Genomic DNA, 23,060 nt, shown 5'->3' on the forward strand with positions numbered 1-23,060 from the left:
GGGATTAAAGAGGACCTATCAAACTGTTTAAAATTTGGTGGGTGAAGAAGGTATGCTTTTCTTCCTTTTGAATTAGGTATCATAGGAATCCTATAATTTATGAAGGTGACAAAAAGTAATTTCATTGGCTTTTGAGGTCAATGATAATGATAGTTTGGGGATTTAGTTGGCTGCTTGAGCCCAGATTGTTTAATCAGTCTCTTTTGGTTCTTGCTGTAGCTTGAATATGGAGTGAAAGAGAAGCCTGCATTTATGCGGGGATGCAAGAATATGGATGCAAACAGCTGAGCCACCTGGCTCTTTGTATTCAGGCTTAAATCTGACCATTTGTCCAAATGAGCCTCTCAGGTTCTGTACTCTCACAGGGAACAAATAATTTAAGACATGGAAAAAGAAACTTCAGCTTAGCTGCTTGAACTCAAATTTCAGAGGAAGAGTCTTCCTAGCTTTAACAGTATACTCTAAGTGCAAATGTTCAGGCTATACCTGAGCACCTTTTTTTTTTTTTTTTTTTTTTTTTTTTTTTTTTTTTTATCTATGGCAAATTGTCTTCCTACAGGAGAACTGCAGGCAAAAACAACTCTGTTGCAGAGAAACTGGGGCGGTGGGGATATTATCATTTGAGCTGCTATGCCTGGTTTTAGGGATGTTTTTGCTGTGAGGGTGACCTAAAAGCAGAGCTAATAAATGCAAGAATCTTTCCTTTGGTGCTTTTCTTTTTGCTCCTGTTGCAGATCTGCAGTTGATACATGATCGCTATTTCTTTGTGCATATGACCTTGCATAACAGAACAGCTGAATGTAAATGTATTTTTCATAGCTTCCCTTAGTATTTGCACTGCACAGTCTTCTCTTCCTGGAAGAAGCTGGCATGTTGTTGCATTTTTTGCAAAACTAGTAAGTTTCTCTTCAGGGGGTAAATCAGAAAGTCATAATAAAGTACCACAACCTAGGCAACTGTGACGAGATATTTTAGAAGCAGCTGAAAATGAAATGAAAACCCCTTCAAACTTGTTCATAGCCCGCTCTTATTAAATCTTTTCTATAATTGCTGCCTGTATAAACAGTAGAAATTAACCTTTCTTTGGCTTACTCTAAGAATAACACTGCTCTGAAAGTGGATAGCTTATTATGTGTAGTGCTCCACATGTACATATTTGAAATATTGATCTTTAGAGCCCAGTAAGTACTGTAAATTACTTTTGCAGTGTATTCCTTACTCTGGTGTAACACCTTGTCAAACTCAGTTGTGAAGTAATTTCATACTTTTTTGGACATTTTTCTTTCCTTTCCTTTTAGAGTATTTTAGTTAATATCTACACACAATTCTTTGGAAATTTATGGAGTTTATAAAAGCTGTCTAAATAATTAGAAAAGGTTTAAAAGGTTTAAAAAAGAAATGAATGCAACAAAATCATTTATTCAAGATTCAAACATATGCAAATACTCTGGGTTCTAATAAGATACAGGATCATCAGCAGTTGTTTATGAAAAACCACTGTATCTCTTAATTTGGAGCTTTGGCACGTCTTTTGATTATCACGCAGCTTCAAGTATCTGCTGCCCTACTTTGATTCCCATGGCAATGTCTTTCAGGAGTTCTCTTGGTTTAAAAAAAAAAAAAAAAAAAAGGCTTCACAGCATGACTAGGAGCCTTAAGGTAGAGAACAAGGGCTTTTCTCTCCTTGCACAAATGGGGAATGACAGCAGCAGGCAGAAGAAAACTTCAGGGTGAGTAATGGGAAATCTCTAGATATGTTGTCTTTGTGATGTTAATGAATTGGAGCAGGATTCAAGGTGAAGTCTTTTTCAACTTACTTTTAAAAGTGAATAGCTCCAGTGCTTACACGATCACCACAGAAAGTGTTAATGGAAGTTGCTGAATACCAGGTTCTTTTCAAATTGTGGCCCTAAGCTACTGTAGTTCTGAAATAAGGTTAAATCAATGAGGTGAGAACAGCCACCATCCATCATGGTAATAAAATAACACAGCATATCTTTGAGCAGTCTGAACATGAGGAATTTCATAAATGATGAATTTTACAAAGTGATTACAACAAAGAGTTGATAGTTTTTGTCGCAGGATAGACAACTTTTGTGTACATTTCTGTGACCTCTCTGGAAATGAGAAAGCAAGAGAGTGGTTCCCGTAAATGTTCTACCTTCACCTGTATGTCTAGCATAATTTTGACATTCATATCCTTTATCTTAATGATCCAAATATCTATATGACAGAAAATAACCAGACTTATACATTTGTTAGATTACTGCTACGACCTTGATCATACCCTGAAGCTTCACATGATCACAGCTATAGTTGTGATTAGTCATTTTTACTACTGTCAGGTCCTCATAAATTTGACTGTGAAAATAAAACATTGTAGAAATTATTAAAACACATTCTTTTGTTTGCAAAATCTTGCATTTTCTTATCATAAATTATCTTAGCTATATTTGCACATGCCATTTAGACCTTAATGAGCAAAAAGTAGTGCTGTTAGCATGAACCAAATAAATTAAGGACAGCCAAAAATTTCTGCTCAAATAAACTATATTCCAGAACCGTTCTTACTTTGAAAAGTTATTTGTTATCTGTTATAGAAAGAGGGATTGGGAATAGATGGAAGCTTTAAAACTGGTCTGTGTTAGCACAATGAATGATGAAAAATAATAAAAAATACTGATTTTACTTCTTATGGGCAAAGCATTCTTAATTGTTAGTATGGCTAACCCATCGCTAAATGTCATGTAAAAAACTGAATGAGAAAATTAGATTCCCAAATATAAACACAACATGCCAGAATTAATTATTTGTTAGGAAACCATAGTAATGTAATATTCAATTTTATAGATGCCTATTAAAAATCTTTAATGCACCAGTAACCTAATTCTTGGAAGAAAACTACATCTCAGCAATACTTCCATAATTAAGATTTCAGTTCCCACCATCAGGCTGCCTTCAGGGATCATGCTGTCATGAGTCTCAACACATTTTTATGATATCTGATATTATTGTTTCAATGCAATACACAACTTCACATTCAGTTGGAGCAGTGAAAATATTATGGCACTAGAATGTTATTTTTTTAACAGATGGTTTGTACCTCTAACAAGGAAAGTTTTATGAAATTTGTATTGGCTTGATTTGCAGAAAGCGTACCCATTTCGTGGTTCACTTAGGTGCATAGGGACAGAATTGTTTAATTTTTTTTTTCCTTGTCTTTATTTTTCTTGCCTTTGTCTTTAAAGAGCTCCAAAGAACTTCTGTGTACAATGTGGTTTGAAGTTGAAAAAGGTATTCATTTTGAACAGGCATTTTGTTTTAGTAAGTATCCATTTCAGGACCCTTGTGTATATATTGGTGTGAATGGCACAGCTTCAAAGGATAAAGATGAATGCTTCATACTTAGTGTTGAAAACAACCTGCTGTCAGCAGAAAAGCTTTTTGAACTGGTTGGAGCCCAGATCTGAGAAGTTATTAATTTCTGACATCTCTTAGGCTATCTCTTTTCTTTTGAGCTTTCTACAATGAACATCACTTAGTACAGCCAAAATAAATGGCACCATCTTGCCCTGAGTGGGACCCTGGGTGGGTATTCTGCTGTCTGTGCCAGAGTCCTGGGCTTGAGCAGGGTCATGCTCAAGCACCCAAAGAAGTCACCCACCTTACAGTTATGTTAATATCTCCTCCACTAGCAGTCATGTGCAAATCCTTGAAATCTGGAGTAGGTGCTTGAAGTCTACTTTATGAGTTTAGGGATTTAGGCCTGGAAATTTTGGCTTATCCATTTCAATATTGGGAGCATTCACCTGAGAGAGCTGGAGTTGTTCAGCCTGGATTAAAAAAGGCTCCAGGGAGACCTTATTGAAGCATTTCAATGCTTAAATGGGGGCTGATAAGAAATATGGGGAGAGACCTTTTACTAGGGCCTGCAGTGGATGAGGAGTCATGGAGTAACCTTTATACTAAGAGGTTGTAAACTAAAATGGTTTAAAATGGTTTTAAACTAAAATTAGGTACAAAGTAGAAATTCTTTACTCAGAGGGTGGTGAGGTCCTGGCACAGGCTGCCCAGAGAAGCTGTGGGTGCCCCATCCCTGGAGGTGTTCAAGGCCAGCCTGGATGGGGCTTTGAGCAACCTGGTCTGGGGGGAGGTGTCCCTGCCCATGTTGGGGGGTTGGAACTGGATAGGCTTTAAGGTTCCTTCCAACCCATTCTGTGATTCTATGATCTGCACACAAATGTGAAACTTAACCTTTCTGAAACAATCTTTTTCTGAAAGTGAGCTGTAAAGATACTGCCTACTTTATGGAAATGTTTATGTGTTTTTGTTTTTTTTTTAAACCTTTTGAGCTTAGCAAGCTTGAGCTAGAATGTGAAAATCAAACTATGTCCTCTTTGCTTATTACGCCCTCCTCTGAGAAGGAATATTTTGCAATCTAGGCCAACATACTGTAAACAACGCCTAAGGCAGACAAGTCTCCTGGTTGTGTCAGGTCTGTGGTCACTGCAAGTGATATTGGAGGAGAGAGGTAGATCCAGGTGAGTGACTGCTATGCCCTGGCTGGGAAGGGACCACTTCTGGTGCCTCTCTGATTCCAGCAGCAAAACCCTGAACTCTACTTGTTTCATCTTACTGTGAGCCCAGCAAGATTGTCGTGTGTCCGGCACAACTCATGCTGAAACTGTGCTTTCTGCAAAGGCCCCAGCAGCGTTCTTGTCCAGTGCAATTCTCCAGAACTGCAATAATGCTGCAGGCTGTATCTTAGAGGTGCTCGTTTGTCCTGTTTGCAGCTGTGGCACCTCCCAAGCTTTATGTCCAAGGTGAGGCAATGGGAGTGGTGTGCATGTAGATGTACATGTAGATGTAGCATTAAGAAGTACTTGTATGTTGTAAATTCTCCTTTCAGAGGAGGGAAAAAAGAGAGTGTGGCCTCTTTTTTTTTGGTTGCTTGCTGCCAATTTCCCCTCTTCTTTTTGTTGGCTCCATGCCTCCTGAAGGCAAGAAGGAACTGCCCAAAACTGTGTGAACACAGCTGATGCTGCAAAGCATCCGTAAGAGCTCTGTGAAGCAGAGTTTAGAAACAGAATAAGAAAACAAAACAAAACAAAACAAAACAAAACAAAACAAAAACACACACCTCACAAAACATTACTTTCAATATTTTTTTCTGTCCAACTCCAATTTCAACTTTTTGAAAAGGATCCATTCCAGTTCTTGAAACCAAACTCTTGTATCTGAATTGACATCAAGAAAACACAATGTTAGTTAGTCCAAGCTAGTGGACTTGAAATCTATTTTTCTCTGAGACAGGTTTAGTTACTTATGCTAGAATGAGTTGACAGTTCACAGAAGTGAGTAACGCTTTCTGTAACACTGTGTTCTCTACTTCTGAGGAAATAATGAAGTTCAGTGTATTTATCTTCAGTATCCCTCCTGGACTCCAAAGACTTCCACAGCTGAGAGGATAGGAAAAATACCATGGAAATTTGAAGTTCAGAATCCTCAATAAGAAAAAGCAAAAAAAGCAAGACTCTTCTGCTCAGTAGTTAGATTTTCATCCTTAGCAACAACATTTTTAATATTTCAAAATAACTCTCACTGTAATTCAGTATCCCCTTTTGGTAGCATATAAAAAAATCCCACAAATTTTTAATTTTATCTAATTTTTACCTAATTTGGAACACTGCTAAAAATAAGCAGGTTGATATTCAATATTTTAACAGTGACTGCCTAAACATAACCTTTGAAAAAGCTTTTTGCAAATACAAATTACTTCTATAGATGAAAATTAAGTGGACAAGTATTTAGCATGAAACATTTTTTACCTCCTCCGAACTTGCCTTTTTTTTTTTTGTTTGTTTTGTTTTGTTTTGTTTTGTTTTCCCTCCATATATTTGGTGCTAGTTGGAGCACTAATACCTAGAATTTCTCTTCTGCATAGTGTTTTCAGTGGCTTGGTAGACAGCAGGCTCAGGTCACAACAGAAGAGCTCGGACAAAGGCTGCATTTAATGCAATTTGTTTCTTTCTCTCTAGCCCTGTTTTTCTTTGAATCTGAAATGCTTTTAATTTTCACTGCCATGAATTAAATTAACCCTTGTGAAATAGAGCTTAAAGAAAGGAAATATGAAATCAATACATGTTTCCTGAGAAATTGGTGCATGTGGAGTGTGCTTTATTCATGCATAAACCAATTATTTGTAATGAACAATTAATAAATGGCATCTTTCTTTGAATGTTTTATCAAGAGGGTCTAAAGTAGGTTATTTGTAAGAGTTTACACAACAGAGAATTTTTTATTTATTATTTATTTATTTGTTTATTTTACTTCCTGGGTGTTTACTATATATAGCATATCTGTGCAGTAACCTTAAGAAAATGTCCTTTAAAAAATCATGGTCCTTCACAGTGTTACAATTGGGAAGAGAAGGAGTTGTTGATGGCAAAAGAACAATTAATTTTTAACCTGAGGAATGGTACTGTAGCCTGTGGCCTTGCAGAAGGTAGCCTCCATTAAATGCATGCTCAAGAAATCATCAAACAGCATTGATACACTAATGCTGTAAGTTCCTGAGTTTTAGAAGATAGATGCGTTATTTAATTCCGCTTTTTAATAACAGAGGAAGTAGATCTATTTAGGAAAGGTAAGGTGCAGTCCAAGCTTGCTATGCTAGATTAATTCATGGCAAATGCTGAGATAATGAAAAATGAAGGGAATAAAGGAGCAAGATAGCCAGTACTGACTGTAGGTAGGTCAAAGACTTCTGGCCATGATATCTTGTATTCCTCTCCTAAAGGCTGCAGCTGTTCATCCGTAGAGTGAAGTTTTACATCCTACAACACTGTTTCCCCCTCATTGACTACACTTTTGTTGTCAATGCGCAAATATGCTCTGCCTGAGCAGCAGAAATATTTAAAAAATATTTAATGGAGGTACTAGCAAAACAGTTAATTGGAAGGATATAGGTCCCTGATCATATCCTAGTTGAGAGAAAATGTATCTTCATCTTCAGCCAGAAAACAGATGTTTCACCACAATTCTGTTTCGCAGAAATGTTTGAAAAGGATTGTTTAATTCCTCATTGAAACAAAAACAGATTATGAAACCTTGACGGCAATCACCAAATGGAATTGCTCCCTCTCCAGCTCTGTGGAGATACAGCCTGATACCAGGTGTCTCTGCTGATCCTGGCTCATATTTCCCTGCTTACTTGGTCAGTCCCTGAGCAGCCAAACGACCAGAGCAGTGCTGGGGTGCAGTGCTTGCCACACCAAGCGAAGGGGAGGGAGGAGAGGTCATCTAGTACTTCCAGTAGAAATCAGGGAGCAATTCTCCTTGCTCCTTTAGCTGTGCATTTTTAAAGTTATGAAAGAAAATAGGAAGGGAAAAAAGAAACAAAACAAACCAACCAAACAAACAAAAAAACACGCAGAAAGGGCAGCAACTGAAGAAGTGAAAACAAGACATTCCTGTGGAAATAAAGGGAAAATGATTCCATAGTAAACTGGGAGAAGTAGCGTGAATTAGCAGTTTTGAAATCTCTGAAAGGATAAGACTGTATCATTCATAACAGAAATACTATCAAGTAAGCTCTGTCTGGGTGTGGACACCTCCTAGCTAAGACCCTGCCCCAGCAAGGGACATGCTCCATCTCCATCTTCTGAGGGGATGCTGAAATGTGTGGTCTGGTGGAAGGTGATGTGAGGCATGGACGGATGAAAACGAGCCTCAAGTAGGTGTTTGATTTGATGAGATTTAAATATGTTCCTGACAGAAGCTCTGGACAGCAAGACCTGGTCATATGGGCCTAATTACTAGCTTAGAGCTAGAAAAAAAGGCCTGGTCTTCAAGCTTTTTCTCCTTTCCTATTCCTTTTCCTCTTCTCCTATTTATATGCTCTTAATTCACCCACCCACTCCATTCCCATTCTCTCCTTGCTGTTTTCCTCCATATTTCACAATCTTCTCCTCCTGTGTTTTCCATATGCTTTCTTTCCTGCTCCTTTTTTTTCTTTTTTTTTTTTTTCTTTTTTTTCTTTTTTCCCCTACATTCTTCCCTCATGCCATGACAGCTTTTAGTTACAATGAGAAATGACATATTGTGAAGGTGCTGTATTTTCCAACCTCTTTCCTTACTCACTCTCAGTCGGGAGCAAAATGTTCCTGGTGTGCTGCCAGATGAACCTCTTGTAGAGCTACAAAGCTGGCTCCTTCCCATGCATGTACTCCAGGGATGCACTCCCACAGCATGGGCTTTTTGTCGGCTATTTCCTACGTGGCTGGCCTTCTCTTCCTTTCCGGCGCAGGACCAAGCAATTATAAATCAAATTATTTAGAAAAACTGTCCTTAAAGACCAGAGGTAGCAAATTTATTTATTATAACCCACACCTTTCTGGAAAAAAAATAATAAAAAAAAAATAAAGCAAAAAATTTTACATTCAAAATGTAATTGTTATCACCTGAAATTTAGCATGGCAGTTTGAGCCATTCAAGACAGCTGTGTAATTACTGTACTCTGTAGGGTGGGTTGGGATGAACTGGTGCTTTATTTGCACTTCCCTTCAACCTCGGGGTTACATGGGGATCTAAGTGCCATCTACTTGTGTTAACCATGCAAACCCAGACTGTCTTTCTTAAAATACGGTAAGACAAGACTTATCAATTTATTCTACTATAACTTCTGGCCTCTTTCTTTAGCAGCTATTCACGTCTTCAAGCTCATAGCTTGTTATTTGACATTTATTTGCAAAGGACGATGTATGCCATCTATTACCCCAAATATCTTAAAGTACTTAAGTCTTCTAGTGTATTCCCCAAATTACTGTACTCTTCAAAATATTTTTTCTTTCCTAAGTATGTTCTGAAATTGTGGAAATAATACTGTTTTCAAAACTATGCATCAAGTTAAAAACTAGAAAAGGCTGTGGCTGCATATCTGGGGAGAAAAAATAGGTATGGTACAAATAGAAAATAGAATATAATGAAAAGCAAACTCTTTGGTCATGTGAATGCTAACTTGTAGCTTTAGATCATGAGATATTGTCCCAGTTTCTGACTTTAAAATTAGATTCCTTTTAGTATTAAAAAGAAAAAAAAAAAAAAAGAAAAGACAATAAGATTAAACATCTTGTGGTGTGTGTCAGTGAAGGGGGAGGCATGAAGCTCATGGAAAGCTGTTATGTAACACGTCCCATAAACACGTCTGTATTTATAGCACCTTATTAGTTATCATCTATCTTCTGCTGAGATGGGAAGCCTGTGGATCTGTTCCTTATATAGCCAGCAAGCATCGCTCTGCCTGTGCTGTATTTTGGCTCCCCCAGCGCCTCCCGGTCTTGGCTGTGAGCTCTGGTGGGAGTTCAGTGTTCAGAGGAGTTCAGTCCTTCACCTTGACTAAACTTTATCACAAAAGCAGCTTTCTCTTTGGGGGTCAGGTATTTTAGAATTTAACAGTTTTTTCCAGAATAAAAGGAAATAATGACAGTAAACACCTTATCTCCATTTGTATTGGTGGTTTCCAGATAACAGAAAATGCACGCATGTGGGAGCAGTACCCCAGTGGGAAGACTTTAAGAGGAAAATGCACTCAGGCTGAGTGTTTTAGCATAAAAACTGGACTGTACAGAGTGATGGTTAAGGTGGAGGAACCTGTCCCCAGCCCCTCAGAGCTGGACTAACTAAATGTCTCCGATGCAGCAAAATCTTCCAGGACACTGGCACAGGCTGCCCAGAGAAGCTGTGGATGCCCCACCCCTGGAGGTGCTCAAGGCCAGGCTGGATGGGGCTTTGGGCAACCTGGCCTGGTGGGAGGTGGCCTATGGCTGGGGGGAGGAACTAGGGTCTGACTAGGTCTTCAATGTCCTTCCAACCCAACCCATTCTGTTACTCATCTGTTCACATCCTTCATGAAGCAAAAAGCATAGCGTATACCTACTGTGTTTCATTCAAGTTTTATTCTCTTGGTTTCTAGAAATATCAGCATTCGTTACCTTTTCTGGCCTCGCACTGCACTGGAAGTCTCTGCCTACTCTGTACTGCTTGTGGCCAGACCCAAAGGCTGAGCATATGGTGCTCTCCATTAATCCTTTCAATTATCATTTTACAAGCTTCTGGCTGCCTGGTTGGAATATGCCCTCTCACAGCCATGTGCCAGCTCTAGCAAGGCTACGCAGAGTCACTAGGAAAGTCTGCGTCATGACGTATCGAGTTTTAATTGCCCATTTTTTCTCAGGAAATTCAAAACAGAGGATGCAAATACATAAAGCAAGAGAGCGTGAAGTAAGAGGGATTTAATTTGTTCACATTTCTGATATGCCTGTAATTAATTTGCTCTTAAACAGAGGCAACAGTTCATGAGTGTGCTCAGACTTGAAATTTCTCTGGATACTGGAAAGAGATGGAAGAAGGAGATGGAGCTGGGTGCTACTCTCCGGTCCTGCTCTCCTTCTCTTTAACTTCAGACTGGGCATGTTCTGGCCTCCATGCCTGTTTCAAATGGGACATCCACCTAGTGTTTTGGTCTGTTATTTACTAGATTCAAAGCTTGCAATTTGATGCTTACAATTTGTGATTGTTGCTGCTGGGCAGTGGACTAGATGAAATGCCCTTCGGCAAAATGAGAGGCATTGTTAGCACAGGAATTTTACATCTCCAGGGAGGCTATTTAAAGGTAGGCAAATGCATTACAAAAAGAAGCTGTGAGGTTGCTAAGGAGTCATCCATTCCGAATAATAGTAATTTTAGTTAAATGATGAACACACACCAAGTTAGCATGTTAAAGAATAGGAGTAATAGATGTGTTCAGAAACTAGCAAGATGTACTTAGACCGCCTTGTGCCAGCAACACCAGCTTGCCTGTACCAGCCTTGAGGGATTTTGATTATATAGCAGCACGAGGGCTAATATGGGCATGTCTGCCTCAGGCATGGTCCCTCCAGCGTCCCCTATGGGTGTCCTCAGTGTCAGCACTCTCCCCCACCAAGAGGTTCAGAGCTAGAGCTTTGCCCTTAGGCCCCTGATTATAAAACAAAACAAACTCTGGATAACTAGAAAGGAATTCCCCTTTTGTTCTTTAAGCTCCTTGGGTGAAAGGCCCTGTAGAAATCCCAATTACTGTTATTACTTGTTATTAGTCTTGGTAAGAGATCTGGACAAAATCCTTTTAAACAGGAAGTTCTTTTATGACTGTCTTCTGAGCAACTCTAATTGAATTAAATTTTCTCCCTCTTCAAAGATCTCAGAAATATCTTTGTACACATTTAATGTCTGTGTGTGTTTGTTATGTTGATGGTAATTTATTTGCAGAGCATAATTATGGGAAATTCCTACAGCTTGTGATAAAGTGCACAGAGCTGGTCACCACAGCAGGTTTTTTCTCAGTCTTGAGTGACCCTGATTTATTCAGAGAAGTCAAGACCTTTTCTGGGGAAACAGAGGTTTTTACCAGTGATTGTGTCATTAAAAAACTTTGCTATTTGCAGTAAGATTGGGAAAGTAAAGACCGAGTTCTGTGGCTTCATTTTCTACAACTCCTTGGTCCCTTTTTGAATGTTAACCTGTCACATACAACTTATTTCTTTGAATTTGCAGAAGAATTGTTCTTAGCTATTGTTTCAAAGCCAGTTGTGCAGTAGCTCTACAAGTATTAAATGTTTCTATTACAGTTCAGAAGAGTTAAAGTATTTTATGGGCTTGGATATGTAGCTGATGGGAAGTAGGTATGGCTGTGTGGGAGTTGTGTCGTGAGCTGTCTCAGGCATTTAGGGAAGAAATTTCATAATTTTGAAACTTTACTTGAGAATAAAAAATAGAGAGACGTGTGCCTTGTAGTTGATTTTGACCCTTTTAGTAGGGTGAAGTCTAGTTGGCAGTTATTGTGAAAGAGATTTCCCCTGCAAGTTCCCTGTACAAATAAGGGTGAGCAGCTTACAGCCCACGTCTGTTTGCTACGGCCTTACCTTTTTCCACTACAGAAAACTGGGCATAATCTTCTTCAGCTGTGGTGCTGGCTCTGCAAGTTAACCAGGTTGCTTTGGACAGGCACTTCATTTCTTGTCCTAGCTCCACATGAATTTAGGATCTCAACCAAACAAAATGTCCTTTCAGCTATGCAAGTGTGAAAGTGTTTCAAAACATAAAGTGACAGTGATGCTGTGCTATTATGTGGACAAAGTAGACAAAAAATAAAAGCAAGATTAAGCACTAATCCAATTTTAATACATCTGTGGAAAAAATAATAGAAGAGCAAGTATGAGACAGAGTACAACAAATATTTACCTACTATGTGCAATAAACTTGCTCTTAACATCCCTAGGAATCCAGTGCCCATTGGTTACAACAGAAAGAGAGAAGAAAAACAAGGCTTATAAAACATCACAGTCTGGTAATTTAGCTGTCAGAACAGAGCCTTTTGTGGGAGGCAAGTGTCGCCCCGAGTGTAACTGCATTTACTGAGCATTAGAAAGTCAAGGTACCTAGTTCATGGGAACACAGAGAGAGAAAGTCTGTCTGCATTGAAAGCTCTGAGCCCCACTGAGTTCACTGGTAGCTTAAAAATCTCTCTTCCTCCCTAATTGTGACCCTCTCCGTTTTAAGGTGTTTCTGAGCTAAGGCAGCCTCCTAGCATGACCTCTCAAGCCCTGGTGCTTCCTAGAGTGCCTTCAGGACACCATGAGACAGCTGTGTCTCCAGCTTGTCACTTTTGTTCCCAGTCCAGTGTTGCTCTTTGCGGTGTGGGCTTTGGAAGAGAGTTTTGCAACTGCTTGCAGTAGGAAATTCTCTTCTAGTCGGATCGTGAGGCCACAACCCTGTAAACCCCTGTAACAAGGAAAGGGTCCCATCAGGCCATGTAAGACAGGTGATCAACAGAAGAGTTGGTAAACATCTGAGCTAACTGCCTGGACTGATCCCTTACTGATTTATTAGACAGGTTTAACAGACAACATTTAAAATAAAAACAAAGGGAAAAAACAAAACAAAACACCGCAATGATAGATTTATATAGAACAACAGCCTAATGAACTTGAAGTGCAGCACAGATGATTATACATCGAAAAGACTTTCTAATGATGAATATAGAGGAGATGTACAATAGATTACATGGAGAATTAACGAAGTCTGGAAAAGCACAGGAATAGCTGATGCTGCTTTATCATAGGAAAATTGATTTAAATCTCTCTTGAGGCCCCTTCCAATCTTCTAATTTTAACATCTGCAGTGTTGCTGTATGGTATATCTGGTCCTCCACAACAAGCTGCCTCATGCCATGCATGCTACCATGAGTGCCAGTGAGAGGCAGAGGGTTCACCATCAAGACTTGCACTGATGCCACAAACACATTCATCTTTATTTGCACTGCATCTTTTGCTAGCCCTTTAAAAGCATGTCATAGACTGTGACAGTCGTGCCTTCTTCCAAAACCCAATATGTCTTCTTCCTTTCTGGGCTGAATATCTCTTAAAATTGCAGTAAAAATGCTGTACAGCGTTTGGTCTTCTTGAACTATATTCAATACTGGTGCAAAACCTAGAAAAGTTCAAAAAGAAGTGTTTGAACAATGTTTTCAGACACAGGGTTTGATTTTTGGGTGGTCCTGTGTGGAGGTAGGAGTTGGACTCAGTGATCCTTGTGGGTTCCTTCCCACTCGGGACATTCTATTATTCTGTAGTTATATCTATAAGTTAATGTATATAGATATGCATGTATATCTCTATGTACACACTTTCATATCTGCTTCCTTTATAAGGGTCTTTGTGTTGTAGTTTAGTCTATTTAACTTTGTTGCCTCTGTTTATGCTCTTATTTACAAATTCCTTTGTAGAAAAATAATGTAATTTCAGTTAATCTTTTATGCTGCAATGTGACAGAAGTGGCCTTTTTTGCTGTATTTCCAAGTGTATTTCTTCTATGTGAAAGATGCCACCAACAAACACTGTAGGTGATGGGGTTTTTGTACCTAAAAGTCATGTTGATCATGAGATCACTTGTGCTAACACAAACTAGAGCACCTTTTGGGTTGTCAATTCTCTCCTAAGGAAGTGCTTAACTCAAATGGGACAAGGAGGTCAAAAGAGTGTTTCTGAAAAAGAAGCACGTCTTAAAGCAAACAAAGCAAAAATAATAAAGAATGATAACTAATCCTGCTACTAATTGCTTTTTAAGAGTGAATTATTTTTCAGGCAAGATTATTTTCAGTAATATATGAATAGGAATATATATATATTTTTTTTGCTTAAAAATCTAAACTTAAGACTTTTCTTTTTTGTCAGACATAATGAAAATGCTACCAATAAGTAAGTGTAACTTAAACAAAAAGCTCATTTTTACAAAATTAATGTGTGCCTCCTCTTATGTTGTAAAGAGCACAAGTTCAGCTGAAATTAAGTTTTGGGATGAAGAGTATGTTTCTATTTTCACTGTAGTTTAATAGCTTCCTATTAGATTAGTGTTATATAAACTAAGCTTTAACATAATTCTATTTTTTATCCCTTTTTACAGTCAGTATAATAAAGATACAGGACTAGAGGATAGGAAGTAACAAAATGCTATCTGTCAGAATATGTGGCCAAATCTTCCTTTTCAGCTCAAAGTGCACTGGTGAAAGGAAGGGCAACTCTAGGAGACTGATGCAAGTTTCTTACTCAATGGCCCCATCAGGAGAATGAAATATGAAATCTCTGTGTGGTTTTCAGATACCACTAGTGTAAAATACATAAATAATGAAAGCACAACAACCAACAGACCCCTCTGAGTGGAAAATGTTTTATAATTCAAAAAGGGCAGACTTGCAACGGACAGAAGGGAAAGCTTGAACCTAAGAGCTTGAGGGTAATGTGTCAGAGAGGTGCAGAGCCCTGGAGAAGAGAGGCCCTGGAAGTCAGGGGCTGTGTTCATCTTCTAGCTTAGCTGTCAGACTGAGAAGGATGTAACAACTGCTTTGTTATATACCTGGAGATGCATCCAAAGGAGTTTAAATCAGACCATACACAGCTAATTGTTTGTCATAAGTCCTGCATAAACTGCAAAATATTTGAAAATAATCTTCCTCCTTTTCACTCTTGCTTTATTAATAGCATCCTATTAAGTCACTCAGTTGTCTAAGTATCCTTATGATTTAATTCATGGATAAGTTTGTTCTGCTAATAGGCATTCACCGATAATTTGCAGCTACAGAAATGTGCTGGCTTACGACAGACTGCTGATATTCGCAAATTTGTCCCACGTTTGTCATGTACACACCGCCCACTGGGGATGGTGTGTTTAATTTCTGGTAGCCACCTGCAGAAGACATGCAGACATAAGATGGATGGCCACTGAAGCAACATTCCTTCAGTCTCTTACCTATACCCTATGTTCTCTAGCAAGTGAATTGGCATTTGCATGTGCTTTATGTTTCAGAAACCCACTGATTCTAATTCAATCCCTTTAAACCATTATGTTTGCACCAGTGGTAATTGTTCTGAATGTATTCTGGGTACGTGTCTTCCAAAGAGTACGCTAAAGCAAGGAAGGAGAGATTTATGAGAAGAGTGAGATAAATTATAGAAACTAAATAAACATCTAAAACTTATTAAAACATATTAAACTGTGTAATTCAAATCACTAGATTTCAAAATAATTTGGAAGTGATGGTGGGGAATATTTCACACAATAGTAGCAACAACTGTAGAACCCATCAAATAAACAAACAACACAAAAATACTTCTATTATAAATCAAGTTAAAAAAAGATCAGAAAAAATGTTCCTGTTGTACATATTTTTGTCTTTTAAATGGAAGACACTCTTAATTACCAGTGGGTAAGAAACTTTTCTTCAGGTTACTTGCTGGCAGGTAGTTCAGATTCCTGAAGGACTGCAAGGTTTGTCAGCGGTTGTGCTGCTGATGCATATGAATGAATATGAGATATTGGGAGCAGACTGGCAACGATGCATCTGGAAGCCTCTGCTGAATGTCCTGAGTCCTGGTCTTTAGAGGTGCCGTAATGATTGTGAGACCTATGCAGAAGGGGAAAAGAGATGACAGACAGTAAATACCTTGTGGTTAGAAGTGGAGTGAAATTGAGAAATAAGTTAATGACAACAACAAGTGAAGCTACAGCATCAATGCCTTGATTGGATACTCGTTGTAGCCCATATGGGCTTTTATCAGGAACAGTCAGTGATCACAAAAACCATATGTGCAGCAGCATCTAAGCCTAGCAAGCTGGAAGTTTTAACTACAAATTTCCTCACTGTTAGTGGTGTTAGTATGAGCCAAAGTGATATTAATTTTAATTGGAGCTGAATGAAGACTGAAAAATAACTAATTCACATTTGGTCCACTAACACCCCCAAGTTTCCCTTTTGGCTCCATATGGAAGGCCTTACGCTCACTTTCCAGAGACTTTCTGTGCACAGCAACAGCAAGCAGTGGAAATGCCCATGTGTATCTGCAGAGGTACTCACACTCCGCAGGTAGATGTGATTATTCTGGAGGCAGCTTGTGGATTTGGTGCTCTGCAAACTGGGGAAGAGAATCAGCAACAAAAAATATGCACAAGGGACCACTTGTACAGTGCAAATTCTGAAAAGCAAGCCTTTGAAGTGATGTGAAGAATTCACGAGCTATTCATCATTTGAAGTATTTTTATCCAAACCATCTGGTGGGTAATACATAGTAATAACAAAACACCACTAAACCCAGGTGTCTGTTCACAGATCATTACAAACAGGCAACAGGGTCACACTTCAACAGTACCTTCCGGGTTTGAAACAGCTATAAAGAAGTGAGCTGTTGAGACTAAATCCCTATCTGAATTAGAAGTAAGCACTGGGCTATACAGGTACATGCTGTAACACAGTCTGCAGCCCTCAGCCCTCTCTAGGTTGTGGCAAGAATGTTTTGCAGCTCCTCTGTGACCTGCAGGTGCACTTTTGTTGATAGGAACCAGGGAAGGGAGCTAGGGAGGGGACCGGGGCTTGTCCTGGCAAAGGGGAACAGCTGCAGCAGGTCCCTGCAGCCCCAGCACGGGCACCTCCTTGCTGACCCACGCTGCTTCCAAAAGGAGGAGAAAGGGCACTTCAGAGCAGTGGGTTTCGATATCCCGTTATGTTTTGCCTTGTTACCTGTATGCTGAACCCTGCAGATAGTAAGCTTTTCGTTCAAGCTTATTTTCCATAAAGGTAGCCAGTCCAGATTTGAAAAGAATGAGAAATGGAGAAGCCATTTTCCCCATTCTTTCTTCTTATTTTACTTATTTTAAAGTGTTTCTGAACAGAGACTGTCAAATCTGGGAAAGGGTTGAGTTTGAAGGTATTTATTTCCATTTTCTGTTGTCTATTGAAGAGTCTGTAAGAAAAGAATTTTCTTTCTCAAGGAGATACAGAAAGCTAAGTTAAGGCACTTAAGTTAAGCAGTATGAAAATATACAAAGCCTTTCTACATCAGCTATATAATAAACTCAGGTGCCTCCTTCAAGAAAACTGAGAAGACATCAAATGAAATCACAGGTGTATATGTAAAGTAGATCAGATTCTTCCCTCTCCTTCAAGTTTAAGAGCCTTTATTGATAAAACCTGCCCTGCTGATTATCTTTACCTCATCACGTAGAGCTAGCTCCTGCATTAGGCAGTGACTTGACATAACAAGTTTAAAAAGAATGTGTGTGTTTTTCTGATATAACTGCAGTGCATTGGATGCAGAGGAAAAAACACTGTTCTAAGAACAAATGTTCTTTTGAAGCACACCCGCGTACCCAAATGATTTCTTTCACTACTAAGGTTGTTTACTGAAAGGAAGGGAATACTTTTTGTTATTAAAAATATGAAATATTTTTGTCTATATGATGTATTAAAAATGTACACTATAATCAGTATGTATGCAGAGAAAAAATGAAACTAGCAAGACACTTATTTTTCTGTTAATTGGTTTAGAAAGGGAGCCCACATTTTCTTTACTAGCCTTTTCTCAGTATAGCCCATTGAGTCCCTTGAATCTTAGATGTCACACCACAGCATCTGATATTGAAAGGCCTTGATCCTGCTGGGGGTTGTAGAAAACTGTCAGGGAAGAAGCAAGTCCTACAGAGCATGGTGCAGAACATCAGTGCAGTCACTGAATTTTTCTGGTTTATTATTGTCGAGGCTTGCCCCTCTTCTTATCACCCCCCTCCAATGCAAGGCTGAGCACTGTAAAAGCTGTTTTATTTCAAGATGAATGAGTACCCCTGAAATCTCGCTCCACCAGTCAATGGATGAAAGTTACAACAGGGAGGAAGACACTTCTGAGAACCAGGGACCAAGCACCACTTGCTGCAAGTGCTCTTCACAGCTGTTGTCCAGACAAGGGTACCTGGAGCTAACCAGCTCCTTGATCCCCTTCTCCCTAATTTCCACCTGTTCTCAGGTCTTTGACAAATTTCCTCATCCTTTTAGCTTTCAGATACGTGATAACTGTTCGTTGCAAGAATGGATTCATTTATCTAGGGCTGTTTAAAGATTTGAAAAGGATTTGCTCAAAATGCAGGAAAACAGGACAGGGGCAGGTGGACATGGAAGAAGGACGTGCAGTCAGATTAGATCAGCCCCTCTTCTATCAGCCCTTCCTGCAGAATGCAGGATTATTTGGCTGTTCTGTGACAATACTGACTTTGTTCTTTTTTTTTTTTTTTTTTTTTTTTTTTTTTTGTATAGAGTTGACCATTGACGGAAAATATAGTCTGTGCACAGAATCAAAACCTTTTAAATTTAAGTATAAGACACTTAAATGTTGTGTGTTAGGTGGCATTTTCAAACGACGTTTTGCATCCATCTGATAGCTTGAATACTTGAAAGATATTTTGCCAAGACAACCACAGAACTGTGAGTATTTGAGAATCCAATTTGTGCTGCAGGCCCGAATTGATACTGAAAATAGATTTCCAGTCTTGCAGGGGAAATATTGTCCCAGAAAATGGCATGTAGATTTCCATCTTCCTAATATGCAAGTGGCTGGCAGATGTGTCATGTCAGTTCTAACTCTCAGGAGTCTGTTATAGGGTCAAAAATTCCTCTCCTGATCTTTGACTCACCTAACACCTCCTTGTGTTTTGCTCCAGACATGTCTTTTTGATTTGTTGGACTCCTGACTCACCAGCATTTTTTTCATAACTCTTTTTAAGAGAACTGAGTCTTTTTGATACTTGAATGTGAGGGTGACTGTAATGAATGGGAAATAGTCAGCAAACAGAGAAGGCTGGGCACCAGCTGCAGAAGAAAAGGGAATGGTTGTCCAGAGCTGCCACCAATGTGTCTAACTTTTCTTCATGTCTTGGTTATCCAAACTATTTCGTGGAGGTGCACTTGCACTCCAATCTTCCCTTCCCTAGCATTCAAGGAGAGGACATTATATTATAAAATGAAAAAATATGGTGATATGGGGCTTGGCATGACTTATAAGAACAGCTAGGCTCAGACAAATTAAAGGTTTATTTATCTATAGTCTGTTTCTGACAGCGACAAGAAGTAAAGTTTTAGGAAGAGTGAAGAAAACATGAAGTGACAAACCACAAGAATACTTCCATGACCTCCAACTGTTGCTGCTTAGATACTTCTAGAGCCAGAAGGGGTGTCATTTGTAATCAATATCTCTGTTTTTCCATGAAATTGTTCAGTCTTTGATGCATGTAGTTTTAGCTTTCTCAGAATATGTCTTAACTACAAGTTCATGTGTTGGAAGAACAGGTTACCTGTTGTGAATCTGCCTCCTATTATTTTCATCTGAGGTTCCCTTCTTCTTGTACTGGAAAAAGAAGTAAACAACCACCACACCAATTGTGATTTTACTGACTATTTTCTGCCATATACCTTTCCTTCAGCTTGTGTGTCCATTCTGTTTAACTGCTCTGCAGATGGAAACCATTCCATCTTTTATCTTCTTTCTCTGAAGCTTTTCCAAATCTACTTTTGTGTCTCAGGGGGAAGGAAGGAGGGGTATAGGATGGACAGAGGGGGGAATGAAAACTGATCAAAGCTGTAGCACTCAAAACGTGCTGAGGGTTATAGAAATGTGATGATGGTCTCTAAACTAAAACTTTTTCTAAAACTTTGTTCTGAGTCCCTTTTCGAATAATTCTGAATTATTTTTATCATCCCAAGCATAGTGCTGATTTTTTAAAAATCTATACTAATTCCAAAATCTCACTCCCATGCTTAGTAATTACCCTTGAACCCAACATTACATGTATGAATATTTGAAATGCTGCTGCATTTTTATTCACCATTTTTATTTTTTAAATTTATTTGAACTCTTGTAGTGAAACCTTTCAGCTCAGTTACTGTTTTCCAGGTACTGAAGAATTCAGCTTCAGTAATGAGCTAAAATCCCACCCATAAAAGGTTGTGGTTTTCATGAGGAGAAGCCTGCAACCATCTCCTCCCTCCCCTCACTCATGCCACACATCAGCAGCTCGGAGAGGCTGGCACACAGCTCCTTCCTAGGGGTAAAACGTAGGAAGGTTGTTTCCTTCGGGCTCTGTGTTTCCTATCTGGCATACCCTGGTCAAGTACGAATGCTCTGTCTCTTTATCTTGACTAGGCAGTTATCTCAAATAATTGTAGGTGAAATAAAATGTTCCAACCAGATCTTTCCCTGCATAAATTAACAGGGAAAAAAGTGAGAGGATCTTTATAGCCCTATTGCCATGCACTGTTACAGCACTCAGAATCACAGCTTCATTTAGAGCTCAGTAGTACAGTCTACAAACTAGTGAAACTGTTCTGCTGTGATTTTACATACATTAATGAAAATCATCTCCCATTTATATCAATTTAATTTTCTTCAGATTGATTCTTCTGTTTGAAACAACAGCTCCCTCCCCTAGTCTCCACAACTGGACTTGTTAAAGGATTTCTTGCAGTTTGCTGAGTAATATGTTGGGCCATGAAGAAAGAATAATTAAATGTGTGTTTTATTTTTGTTTTGTTAGAGAATTATAGAAATAATTCTCTAGCACTACAACACTTGTATCAGAATCATTGACATTTAGGACAGAAATTACATCTGGGTACACTAAGCATTTCCTATGAAGTTGTCTGCATTGAAGTGACAAACCTCCTAATTAGCTTACTCCTTTCCATCCCTTTCTGTGGTTCCCCAGCCTGCAGTGTTTTTATGAATAGCTCATGCTGTGGTGTACTTACGAACATGCTTCCACTACCTAAATGGCATAATTAGTTGCATTTTTATCTTTAAGGTTCAATTAAAAAGTAATCTAGTAGGAGGCAGGATTCCCAATTACTGAGTGTGGAAAAGACAGCTATTCTACTCTCACTGTCTTTCATCTCAAACATAATGCAATCTGTCTCCTTTTTCACAAATAAAATGTAGCTTTTCATCCCTGTGGAGATAGGAGAGGTCATAGAGACCTGTGGAGACCATCTAGAATGCTGTCCGGTTTTGCCCCCCTTTTTCTTTAAAGGTACAATTAAATTCATAGTACACACTACTCTCTGGTGTGGTTAGTCAAGACAGAAAACTGTTTATTGTAATTGGAAAACATTAATTTTTCTATTTCAGGTTCATTAATCAAGCCTTTACAAATACCTTAGAGCAAAATTAAATTACATTTCATTTCTTACAAGTGTTTCACTTCAGAAACTTGTAAATAGGTACCACCACTCTCAGAAAATGTCAGAACTTTTTGATAGATGTAAATCTCTAATAACACAGAAGCTCTAAAAAACGCCAGGCGTAATTTCCATGGACAATAACTGAGAACAGTGTGAGTGGTTTATTAGTAGTCTGCTTTTCTTCTAGTGAAGTATTCGCAGTAGTTTCTATAAAATCAAGCTTTCTAAGTTGGAATATTTTCCAACACTTGACAACAAATCGCACTAAAGATAGAAAAGAAATCACAGCAGTAGTTATTACTCAACTGGGGGAGTGCTAGAGGACTTGGTCTTGCAAACGTGGGAGAATCCCACATTAAAAAGTATTTGAAAACTGCCAAGTTGTTGCTTCTCACACAGGAGGCAGCGTGAGGAAGACAATGAAGCCACAGCTGAAGGAGCAGACTGAGCCACGATCTTGTGTTCAGACCTACCAAGCACAGCGTTGCCTCTAGATGCAGCGTTCCTGTCTCCTGCAGCCAGTCCGTTGTGGCCCAGCCCAGCAAATATCTCGGAGTGGGACAGGTCCAAAGCCAGCTGCGGGGCCAGGGGAAGCAGGGGGATTTCTCATAGAAATAGGTGCTTGCAAGATGGGGTTGCTAGTTATATCACAATGAGGGGGGCAAGCAACTTGATTTTGCTGTGATGACTGTGGTATCGCTCTGTCATAGTCAATGGAGACATTTTATTTATGTTCTTACTTGAATCTATTTATAAGATGCATACCGCACAATATTTAGAAAGCAGTGTTTTAAATAATACTGAGTTCTGGCTGATGCTATTTCCTTTGAAATTGGTGAAAACTTCAAAACAATGCTAAAATATTTTGAAAGCTTTTAAAAAACTGATTATAAACATATAGACTCCTTTTGCGTCAAATGTGTGCTCATGTATCAGGAGGCCATACCTGGAGAAAAATTCTCAAAAATCCTGTGGCTGTTTCTTGGACTTCCCGTGGATACAGATGCAGTGAACTCTGTTACATGTGGGGTTTATCAGGCAGTGTGTATCTTATGGCCAGGATGGATTCAAGCACCAGTATTTTTCCATAAAGCTATCTGCAATTTGATACGGTGCTGCAGGTGCAGTTTTTCAACAAATTGTAAGGTCACAAAATAGACTTCTGAGGGGTTAATCATAAAGTCTTCAGAAAGCCAATGAAAGCAAATGCCTTCAGTAAAAAGACAAGGGCAGAAATCTGAAGCGTGAAGCATTTCCTTTAAACATGTGCAAAATGCAGAAATGCCAGATTCTCTTTTCCTGAAAAATGCTGTTATTTTTTCATTAGAAAGTCATATTCTATTTACAAAATGTTGGAAATAAAAGGAATAAGCATCTGAGTTAGATTTCTTGAAGAAAACAAGACAAAATATTTGGAATAAGTAAATAGTTTTTAATTTTTGACTTTATGACTTAGGTCCACTGTATGGAA

General features: G+C 38.8%; 1 long non-coding RNA gene across 1 annotated transcript; it reads left to right on the top strand.

Annotated features, from left to right (window-relative positions):
* The first annotated feature begins 8,547 nt into the window (after positions 1-8,547).
* Positions 8,548-22,507, top strand: LOC311436520. Its single transcript, XR_014692908.1, has 2 exons — positions 8,548-8,646; positions 21,989-22,507. It is a non-coding gene; the product is annotated as an uncharacterized lncRNA (long non-coding RNA).
* The last annotated feature ends 553 nt before the right edge of the window (positions 22,508-23,060 follow it).

Source organism: Aythya ferina (genome assembly GCF_964211825.1).
Source record: "Aythya ferina genome assembly, chromosome: 4".
Classification (NCBI taxonomy): domain Eukaryota; kingdom Metazoa; phylum Chordata; class Aves; order Anseriformes; family Anatidae; genus Aythya; species Aythya ferina.